The following is an 11623-nucleotide window of genomic DNA, read 5'->3' on the forward strand; positions in this document are numbered from 1 at the left end:
CGATTTATATGGGGGCTATATATAATTACGGACCGATGTGGACCAATTTTTGCATGGTTGTTAGAGACCATATACTAACACCATGTACCAAATTTCAGCCGGATCGGATGAAATTTGCTTCTCTTAGAGGGCCTGCAAGCCAAATTTGGGGGTCCGTTTATATGGGGACTATACGTAAAAGTGGACCGATATGGCCCATTTGCAATACCATCCGACCTACATCAATAACAACTACACGCATAGAAGGAATATGATCACCTCAAACATGTTTCAAGAGCAAAATGTTATTTTTATATGGTGACCATGTAACATGTTTGTCACGAAAATGTTATTTTCTCGTCAAATATAACCTGCTTGCCGAAATCGGATAAATGATTTCCGGAAAAATAACATGGTTGCGAAAACCATGTTACATGGTCACCACCCAAAAATAACATTTTGCTCTTAAAACATGTTTGAGGTGAACATATTCCTTCTCTGGGTGTACTTGTGCCAAGTTTCAAGTCGATAGCTTGTTTCGTTCGGAAATTAGCGTGATTTCAACAGACGGACGGACGGATGGACGGACATGCTCAGATCGACTCATAATTTCACCACGACCCAGAATATATATACTTTATGGGGTCTTAGAGCAATATTTCGATGTGTTACAAAGGGAATGACAAAGTTAATATACCCCCATCCTATGGTGGAGGGTATAAAAACAAACGATTTGTTTTAATTGCAAATTATTTTACAATTGCCATTTGATAATTATGGCTAAATTATTGAAATTCCTTAACAATTGTTAAACTTTAAGGCTTTTTGGTCTTTTCGGTCTATCTTTTCGATAATAATCTATATTATTTTCTTAATTGTTAAGCTCCATTACGTAGTACTTAATAAAAATTTTAAAAGTTCATAAAATATTTATAGTAATTGTTTATTGATATATTTTATATTCAAGATTTTTTTTAATATATTTTTTTTGTAGTTATCACATTCTTGTATAAAAAAAAAACATTGTAAATTTATTTAATTAATATAATTTTTGTAAACAAAATTTTGTTCACATTTCTATTTCATATTTATGTTTTAAATTGTTTTTTTTTGCACATCATATTTTTATATATTTTATTTTTTGTATTATTGGCGTTTTGTATATGGAATTTAGGGGACACTACTTTACATCTGTTAGCTATTATTACAACATTTTTTTTCAATTTTTTTCATTATATTTGTTTTTTGTTTTCTTTAAAATTTTTTTTATTTATAATAATTCTCACATTTTATTATCTTCAGCACTTTTGATTAACTTTCTTTAGATAAACTTTTCTTCTCCCTTAGCCATAAATTCATACACGAACTAAGGAAATCCAAGAGAGTGAGATAGAGAGACAAACAATGTTACTTTTTCGTTTAAACGAAACCATTATCACTAGCAGTTAAAGATACGCGATTATTATTATTTTTTTTTTTTTTAGACAAATTCTAATGAATGACCCTTCTATTCACAGTCGTCATCACTCATCAAACGGTCAAAGAATCGATTAGCTTCAACGTTTAGTAAGTAAGTAAATGACCTAAAAGTGCTTTGTAGCTGTGGAGGAACTTTACACGATCGCGTTCACAATGAGACTGGAGAAAAGTTAAGCACATTTCAAGAAATACAACAAAAAAGTACTACAACAAAAAGGCAAATACAATAACAATAGCTCCCAAAGTGAGCGTAAAAAAGCACTGCCATCACTTTATAAACCCCAACAATAATGAAATAGCAACAACAATCGATAAATATGCGAAACAAAAACTCAGAGCTGTCTGGCTAGCCAACCAGACAGTCGAACTGAGAGCCAGCAGCAGAGTAAAAAAAATGCTGGAGAAAAAAAAAACACAACAAAATAAAATAACCATTAAACTACTTAAGATATAACTCTGAACGAAACATAAAAGCCCATAGCCCGTTGCTGAGATACAGAAAAGCCGATCGTTGCAAATCTTCACTAATAAGCAAACAAACTGTAAATAAGGGGCATTCGTTTGGCATTCGGCCATAATTACACTGGTCTGCTATATAACAGCCAAAGAACAGAGCAAAGATTACAGCATCCCGTAATGGTTGTAGTGGGTGTTTCAATAGAAAATTTATGAGTTACATAGATGATCCGTCCGTGTCAAATGATGTTTAAATGGAATGTTAAACTTTTCCCTACACGTAGTTTTTTGTTTGTGGGAATATTCTCACTACTAACAACTACAATTTTCTAAAAAATTGAGAAAATTTTCTATAAAAAAAAAGTTGTGAGAAAATGTTCTATAGAAATAAAATTTGACAAAATTTTCTATGAAAAATATGAGAAAAATTTCTATAGAAAAAAACAATGACAAAATTTTCTATAGAAATAGATATAAAATTTTGACAAAATTTTCTATTAAAAAAAAATTGAGAAAAAATTCAATAAAAATAAAATTTTGACAAAAATTTCTATAGAAATAAAATTTTGACAAAATTATCTATAGAAATTCAATTTTGAAAAAATTTTGTAATGAAATAATATGTAGACAAATTGTTCTATAGAAATAAAATGTTGACAAAATTTCTATAGAAATAAAGCTTTGACAAAATTTTCTGTGGAAATAAAATTTTTGACAATATTTTCTATAGAAAAAAATATTTGACAACATTTTTTATAGAAATAAAAAGTTGACAAAATTTTTAATAGAAATAAAAAGTTGACAAAATTTTCTATAGAAATAAAATGTTGACAACCTTTTTCTATAGAAATAAAATTTTTCTAGACAAATAAAATTTTCTATAGAAATAAAATTTTAACAAAATATTCTAAATAAATAAAATTTCCTTTGTTGGTTAAGCTACACTTGTAGTTTAGTCAATGAATGGTTTTAAGCTGAAATAAAAAAAAAACAACAACGAAATAAAATTTTGATAAAATTTTCTAAAGGAATAAAACTTTGACAACATTTTCTATAAAAATAATTCTTTGATAAAATTTTCTATAGAAATAATATTTTCACAAAATTTCTATAGAAATAAAACTTTTTTGAAATAAAATTTTCACAAGATTGTCTATAGAAATAACATTTTGACAAAAGTTTCTATAGAAATAAAATTTTGACAAAATTTTCTAAAGGAATACAACTTTGAAAACATTTTCTATAGAAATAAAATTTTGAAAAAAATTTCTATAGAAATAAAATTTTGAAAAAATTTTCTATAGAAATAAAATCTTCACAAAATTTTCTATAGAAATAAAATTTTGATAAAATTTGTTATAGAAATAAAATATTGACAAAATTTTTCTATAGAAATAACATTTTTCTAGAGAAATAAAATTTTCTATAGAAATAAAATTTTAACAAAATATTCTAAACAAAATATTCTAAATACACTTGTAGTTTAGTCAATGCATAGTTTTAAGCTGAAATCAAAAACAACAACAACAACAACGAAATAAAATTTTTATAAAATGTTCTAAAGAAATAAAACTTTGACAACATTTTCTATAGAAATGATTTTTTGCAAAAATTTTCTACAGAAATAAAATTTCCACGAAATTTCTATAGAAATAAAACTTTGAGAAAATTTTCTGAGGAAATAAAATGTTGACAATATTTTCTATAGAAGGTTAGGTTAGGTTAGGTTAGGTTAGGTTCGGTTAGGTTAGGTGGCAGCCCCATGTATCAGGCTCACTTAGACTATTCAGTCCATTGTGATACCACATTGTTGAACTTCTCTCTTATCACTGAGTGCTGCCCGATTCCATGTTAAGCTCAAGGACAAGGGACCTCCTTTTTATAGCCGAGTCCGAACGGCGTTCCACATTGCAGTGAAACCACTTAGAGAAGCTTTGAAACCCTCAGAAATGTCACCAGCATTACTGGGGTGGGATAATCCACCGCTGAAAAACTTTTTGGTGTTCGGTCGAAGCAGGAATCGAACCCACAACCTTGTGTATGCAAGGCGGGCATGCTAACCATTGCACCACGGTGGCTCCCAATTTTTTTCTATAGACAAAAATATTTGACAAAATTTTGTATAGAAATAAAAAGTTGACAAAAATTTTAATAGAAATTAAATTTTAACAAAATTTTCTATAGAAATAAAATTTTGAAAAAATTTTCTATAGAAATAAAATTTTGAAAAAAATTTCTATAGAAATAAAATTTTGAAAAAATTTTCTATAGGAATAAAAAGTTGACAAAATTTTCTATAGAAATAAAATGTTGACAACCTTTTTCTACAGAAATAAAATTTTTCTAGAGAAATAAAATTTTCTATAGAAATAAAATTTTAACACAATATTCTAAAGAAATAAAATTTACTCTGTTGGTTAAGCTACACTGGTAGTTTAGTCAATGCATGGTTTTAAGCTGAAATCATAAACAACAACAACGAAATAAAATTTTGACAAAATTTTCTAAAGAAATAAAACTTTGACAACATTTTCTATAGAAATAATTTTTTGAAAAAATTTTCTAAAGAAATAAAATAGTGACAAGATTTTCTATAGAAATAAAATTTTGACAAAATTTTCTATAGAAATAACATTTTTACAAAATTTTCTATAGAAATAAAATTTTCTATAGAAATAAAATTTTTATAAAATTTTCTATAGAAATAAAATTTTGACAAAAGTTTCTATAGACATAAAATTTTGACAAAATTTTCTAAAGAAATAAAACTTTGACAACATTTTCTATAGAAATAAAATTTTGACAAAATTTTCTATAGAAATAAAATTTTCTAAAGAAATAAAATGTTGACAAAATTTTCTATAGAAATAAAATTGTGAAAAAATTTTTTATGGAAATAAAATTGTGAAAAAAATTTTTATGGAAATAAAATTTTCACAAAACTTTCTATAGAAATGAAATTAACAAGTATATACAGTAGTAAGTTCAGCCGGGCCGAATCTTAAATACCCACCACCATGAATCAAATATTATAGTTTCCTTTGAAAATTTCAGGGGGTTTGATGACAGATATTCTCCCAAGCAGAGCAGTTCAACTAGTACACTTTCCGAAGATAAATTTAAAGACTAGATCAGATTCTGATCTTCTATACCCTCAATAAGTGAAATCGGTCTATATGGAGGCCGATAAAACTAAATCATATACACTTTGTTATGGGTCTAAAATGCCAGTATATTTTCAATTTGTGGCAAATCGGATAAAAACTAAAATTTCTAGAAACCCTAGGAGTTAAATCGGGAGTTCGGTGTAATGGGGGCTATACCAAAGCATGGAAGGATACACACAGTATTCAGCACATCTAATTTGTGTTCCAGAATCTAGACCCCAAACGGAGGGCCGGTTTTTAAGGGGGCTATATCAAAACATGGACCGATACTCACCAATTTCGGCACACCTCTTCATGGTCCTAGAATACCTCTAGATTTCCGATTTGAGGCAAATTGGGTGAAAATTACGGATTCTAGAAGCCCAAGAAGTAAAATCGGAAGATCGGTCTATATGAGGGCTATATCAAAACATTGACCGCTACTCACCATTCTTGGCACACGTCTTTAGGGTCCTAGAATACCACTAGATTTCAAATTACAGGTAAATTGTATTAAAACTACGGATTCTAGAAGCCCAAGAAATAAAATCGGGAGATCGGTCTATATCGGAGCTATACCAAAACATGGACCGACACTCACCATTTTCGGCACACCTCTTTATGGTCCTAGAGTACTTCTAGATTTCCGATTTGAGGCAAATTGGGTGAAAATTACGGATTCTAGAAGACCAAGAATTAAAATCGGGCGATCGGTCTATATGGGAGCTATATCAAAACATGGACCGACACTCACCATTTTCGGCACACCTCTTTATGGTCCTAGAGTACCTCTAGATTTCCGATGTGAGGCAAATTGGGTGAAAATTACGGATTCTAGAAGACCAAGAAGTAAAATCGATACCCCCGTTTTCGACACACCAATTTGTGGTCTTCAAATACCTCTAGATTTTCAATTTCAGGCGAATCGGATAGAAAATACACTTTCTAAACGCCTAAGAAGCAAAATCGGGAAATCGGTCCATATGGGGGCTATACCAAGACCGATAGGCACCATTTTCGGTCCACTTTTTGATGGTCTTAAAATACCTCTAGATTTCCAATTTCAGGCAAATTGTAAGACCCCAAATCGGGAGGTCGGTTTATATGGGGACGATATCAAAACTTGGACCGATATAGCCCATCTTCGAACTTGACCTGCCTGCAAACAAAAGACGAATATGTGCCAAATTTCAGGACGATAGCGCTATTATTGAAGGCAGTAACGTGATTACAACAGACAGACAGACGGCCATGCTTATATCGTCTTAGAATTTCTCCCTGATCAAGAATATATATACTTTATATAGTCGGAAATCGATATTCCGATGTGTTACAAACGGAATGACAAACTTATTATACCCCGTCACCATAAATAGAAATAAATTTTGAAAAAATTTTCTATAGAAATAAAGTTTTGACAAAATTTTCTATAGAAATAAAATTTTGACAAAAGTTTCTATGCAAATAAAATTTTCACAAAATTTTCTACAGAAATAAAATTTTGAAAAAAATTTCTATAGAAATAAAATTTTGACAAATTTTTCTAAAGAAATAAAATTTTAACAAAATTTTCCATGAATAAAATTGAGAAAAAATTCTATAGAAATAAAAATTTGACAACATTTTCTATAGATACAAAAATTTTGACAACATTTTCTATAGAAATAAATTTTTGAAAAAATTTTCTATAAAATAAAATTTTGACAAAATTTTCTATAGAAATAAAATTTTGACAAAATTTTCTATAGGAATAAAATTTTGACAAAATTTTCTAAAGGAATAAAACTTTGACAAGATTTTCCATAGAAATAAATTTTTGAAAAAATTTTCTATAGAAATAAAGTTTTGACAAAATTTTCTATAGAAATAAAATTTTGACAAAATTTTCTAAAGGAATAAAACTTAAAAATTTTCTATAGAAATAAATTTTTGAAAAAATTTTCTATAGAAATAAAATTTTGACAAAACTTTCTATAGAAATAAAATTAAAAACAATGTTTATAGAAATAAAATTTTGACAACATTTTATGTAGAAAACAAAATTTTCTATAGAAAGAAAATTTTGACAAAATTTTCTATAGAAATAAAATTGTGACAAAATTTTCTAAAGAAATAAAATGTTGACAAAATTTTCCATGAATAAAATTGAGAAAGATTTCTATAGAAATAAAATTGTGACAAAATTTTCTATTGAAATAAAATTTTGACAAAAGTTTCTATGCAAATAAAATGTTCACAAAATTTTCTATAGAAATAAGGTTTTGACAAAATTTTCTATAGAAATAAAGTTTTGACAAAATTTTCTATAGAAATAAAATTTTGACAAAATTTTCCAAAAAAAACAATGAAATTTTTCTGGCTGTAATGTCTGCAGTACAGTGTATTTGTTTCGAATTCGTTCGTTCGAAGTAAACGAATGAATGAACGAACAACTGATTGCATTTACAAATGTAAGAAAGTTGAAAAAAGTTCACAAATGCATTCATTGTCGCAGTCTTATCCACAATGGCCACAACTCATTTCATCCAAGATTGGAAAGGAAATCTTTGAAAACAACAACTGAGCAAGGGCAAGAAGGCAGGAGCGAAGTACATATGGTTGGCAGGCAACCCACAAACCTATAAAGCTCCACAGCTTCTCATCATAAGACGACGACGACAAAGATAACCATGCAATAGGTTTTGATGTTGTGGGGGCTCTAACGAAGGCACTCTATGGAAATACTGACTTCAATATAAAGCTGCTGTTTTATTGTAAGCGCAGCTGCTGCCTATTGTTGCAAGTAAACCAACTGTTATTGCCACTGCTGCTGCTGTAGTCAGTTAGTAATTATTTCCTCACTTACAATGGAGGGAATTACGAATTAATTTTCTTAGATGCAACAAACAATGAATGTGAGAGTAACTGTCCATAGTTTGTTTGAGTGCTATTCGCTCTTTGTTAGACAATTATAAGTCCAGTTGGGAAAATAATGGAGAAATACGGGAAAACTGATCCATTTTGTAGGGCCATTGAAGCTATGACCCTTTGTTAGGCGGGCATGGTAACCACTGCACCTTTCTGGCTAAGGTTAGCCTGTTCGATCACCATGACTTGAATTGTTCTCCATTCTTCTTATCAGGATTAACCCTCTAATACCCAATCCCGCCTTTAGACTGGCTTCATTAAATTAGGAAGCTTTTAGTAAAACACACCTTCAGACAACAAAAACAAGTATATACAGCAGTAAGTTCGGCCGGGCCGAATCTTAAATACCCACCACCATGTTTCCTTTGAAGTTTCAGGAGGGCTTGAGGACTTTCCTTTGAAATTTCAGGAGGGCTTGAGGACTTGAGGAGACTTCCTGAAGATAAATTTAAAGATTTCACCTATGAGGACTATATCAGATTCTGGATTTGTCAGATTCTAGATTTCCAATTTCAGGCAAATTGGATAAAAACTTCGGATTCTAGAAGCCCAAGAAGTAAAATTGGGATATCGGTCTATATGGGGGCTATACCAGAACATGGAACGATACGGACCATTTTCGGCACACCTTTTTGTGGTCCTTAAGTACCTCTAGATTTCCGATTTGAGGCAAATTGGGTAAAAATTACGGATTCTAGAAGACCAAGATGTAAAATCGGGAGATCGGACTATATGGGGGCTATATCAAAATATTGACCGCTACTCACCATTCTTGACACACGTCTTTAGGGTCCTAGAATACCTCTAGATTTCAAATTCCAGGTAAATTGTATTAAAACTACGGATTCTAGAAGCCCAAGAAATAAAATCGGGAGATCGGTCTATATGGGGGCTATACCAAAACATGGAACGATACGGGGGCTATATCAAAACATGGAACGATACCGACCATTTTCGGCACACCTTTTGATGGTCCTCAAATACCTCTAGATTTTCAATTTCAGGCAAATTGGATAAAAACTACGGTTTCTATAAGCCCAAGACCCCAAATCGGGAGGTCGGTTTATATGGGGACCATACCAAAACATGGACCGATGCTCACCATTTTTGACACACCTCTTTACGGTTCTAAAGTACCTCTCGATTTCCAATTTCAGGTAAATTGGATAAAAACTTCGGATTCTAGAAGCCCAAGATGTAAAATCGGGAGATCGGTCTATATGGGGGCTATATCAAAATATGGACCGATACTCACAATTTTTGGCACACGTATTTGTGGTCCTACAATACCTCTAGATTTCCAATTTCAGGTAAATTGAATAAAAACTGCGGTTTCTATAAGCCCAAGAAGTAAAATCGGGAAATTGGTCTATATGGGGGCTATACCAAAATATGGACCGATACTCACCATTTTCGGCACACCTCTTTATGGTTATAAAATACATCTAGATTTCAAATTTCACGCAAATTGGATAAAAACTACGATTTCTATAAGCCCAAGACCCCAAATCGGGAGGTCGGTTTATATGGGGACTATACCGAAGCCTGGACCGATATAGCCCATCTTCGAACTTAATCTGCCTGCAGACAAAAAATGAGTTTGTGCAAAATTTCAGCACGATTGCTTCATTATTGAAGACTGTAGCGTGATTCAGCGGTGGATTATCCCACCTCAGTAATGCTGGTGACATTTCTGAGGGTTTCAAAGCTTCTCTAAGTGGTTTCACTGCAATGTGGAACACCGTTCGGACTCAGCTATAAAAAAGAGGTCCCTTGTCATTGAGCTTAAGATGGAATCGGGCAGCACTCAGTGATAAGAGAGAAGTTCACCAATATGGTATACCAATGGACTGAATAGTCTAAGTGAGCCTGATACATCGGGCTACCACCTAACCTAACCTATTATACCCCCATCACCATTCTATGGTGGTGGGTATAATGAATAAAATAAAAAGAAAACTTAGTTGAACCTGTTCAAGAGCCTTTGCAGACCTTGTACTGAATTGTACCGTATAAATTTTTCTTGATTAGTTTTCTTGCTTTTCTGTCGTTAACATTGAATATTTAATCAGCTGATGAAAAAATTGGGGCATTAAAGCGTTAAGTTACGGTTTCGCCTTCCTCAGGCCTAAGCACATTCCTGGTTTTTAAATATTGCGTTGAAAGCTATGAATTGCCCCACTGGTCATTAATCTCACGAAAATCAGCAGCAATCTAATGATCTTTTTTGGTGTTTCTACCACGAGTAACCCCCACACGTGAGTGTTATTACGCTTGTGATCTCTTTATCTCTTCAATTACTAGAATTCTGGTCAGTGACCAGAATTCTAGTAATTGAAGAGAGAGTGTAATGATCTGTTACCAAATGAAAAAGTAAATAATTCTCGCAATATTTTTATCCACTCTCTTTCAATGGTCTTATCATTATGTCTTTGTTTACATTTTCTGATTGTTTTGAAACTCAACTACGTATAACTGAAAGCCACTAATCTCCTTATATCGTAGGCCATTTCGCATAACACGCTAATGACCTGGTCTACGGTCAGACTACAACCCACTTACACATACAACTTTTGAGAATGTTTGAGAATTGTTACAAAATAATTTCAAAAACTCTCATCAACACAACAATCGCTTGCACTTAATTATGGGGCTTGAGAGACCTGTTTCACATAGCTAAATTTTTTTTGTGAGTTTGTGAGAATTCATGGAATGATAACAAAGCTTTTTTTGTATTAACTGAAGTACGAGGTGTTCCAAAATAAGTGTTTTTCATTTCCAGGCAGGTATGTAAGGACTAAAGCTGCATTTGCTGTGTCATGGAGGTTTAACTCAACTTGATTTGATTGAAAATGAATTGAATTCAATGAATTGAATTAAATTAAGATCAAGTCATTTAACTGAAATGAAATGAATAGTGTTGCCTACTGTTGAGGTCCAAAAATAGCACAATCAGATTAAGTTCATATCAGCAAATACCTATATCTTTTAATATATAGTCAGAAAACCATTGCTGACTGAAATTTATAAAATTAATGCAAAATTTGTATAGAAATAAACAATTTTTAAAATTTTCTATAGACATACAATTTTGACAAAATTTTCGATATAAATAAAATTTTGACAAAATCTACTATGTAATAAATAAGTCGGATTTTATAAGCCGATAGCCTTAGTTGCTGGTGCTTAATTTTCTTTTTATTTATTGCAAGTTTAATTATAATAAATATGAAAATAAATAAATAAAGTCGGATTTTCCTTCTTGACGTCCAGAACGCACGACCCTATTTCCAATGTTTTACATTCGTTGGGAAGGTCTCGGGCTTCATGAGATTTATAGCAAAGAAAATTCAAGAAAAGTTTCTACGACGCCACCTCTGATGCAACTCTAGACTCCGCACGAACCGATTTCCACGGTTTTGCATTCGTTGGAAAGGTCCCGGGCTCTGTGAGGTTTATTGCAAAGAAAAAAGCGGAGAAATCTTTTCTTACGTACAGCGCACATTACAAAAATTTATAATTTGAATTCATCGCATCATTCTTCATTCATTCTTATAAAATAATATTATTTTTTCACATGAAAAATGTTGGGAGAACGTAGAGGGTAATCATGTGGTGAAAATAGGGTACCTCATTTTTTGATATCTGGTGGGGGT

The 11623-nt window shown here is 31.4% G+C and overlaps 1 protein-coding gene across 1 annotated transcript in view; it reads right to left on the minus strand.

Annotated features, from left to right (window-relative positions):
• The window catches only part of Exn (Ephexin), a 204063-nt gene extending 202447 nt beyond the window's left edge, over positions 1 to 1616 (minus strand). The window contains exon 1 of the mRNA XM_075307890.1: positions 1266 to 1616. The gene's annotated coding sequence lies outside the window, so the exon portion shown is untranslated. The remainder of the gene's footprint in view (positions 1 to 1265) is intronic.
• Positions 1617 to 11623: the final 10007 nt, after the last annotated feature.

Source organism: Haematobia irritans, chromosome 4 (genome assembly GCF_050003625.1).
Source record: "Haematobia irritans isolate KBUSLIRL chromosome 4, ASM5000362v1, whole genome shotgun sequence".
Taxonomy (NCBI): Eukaryota; Metazoa; Arthropoda; class Insecta; order Diptera; family Muscidae; genus Haematobia; species Haematobia irritans.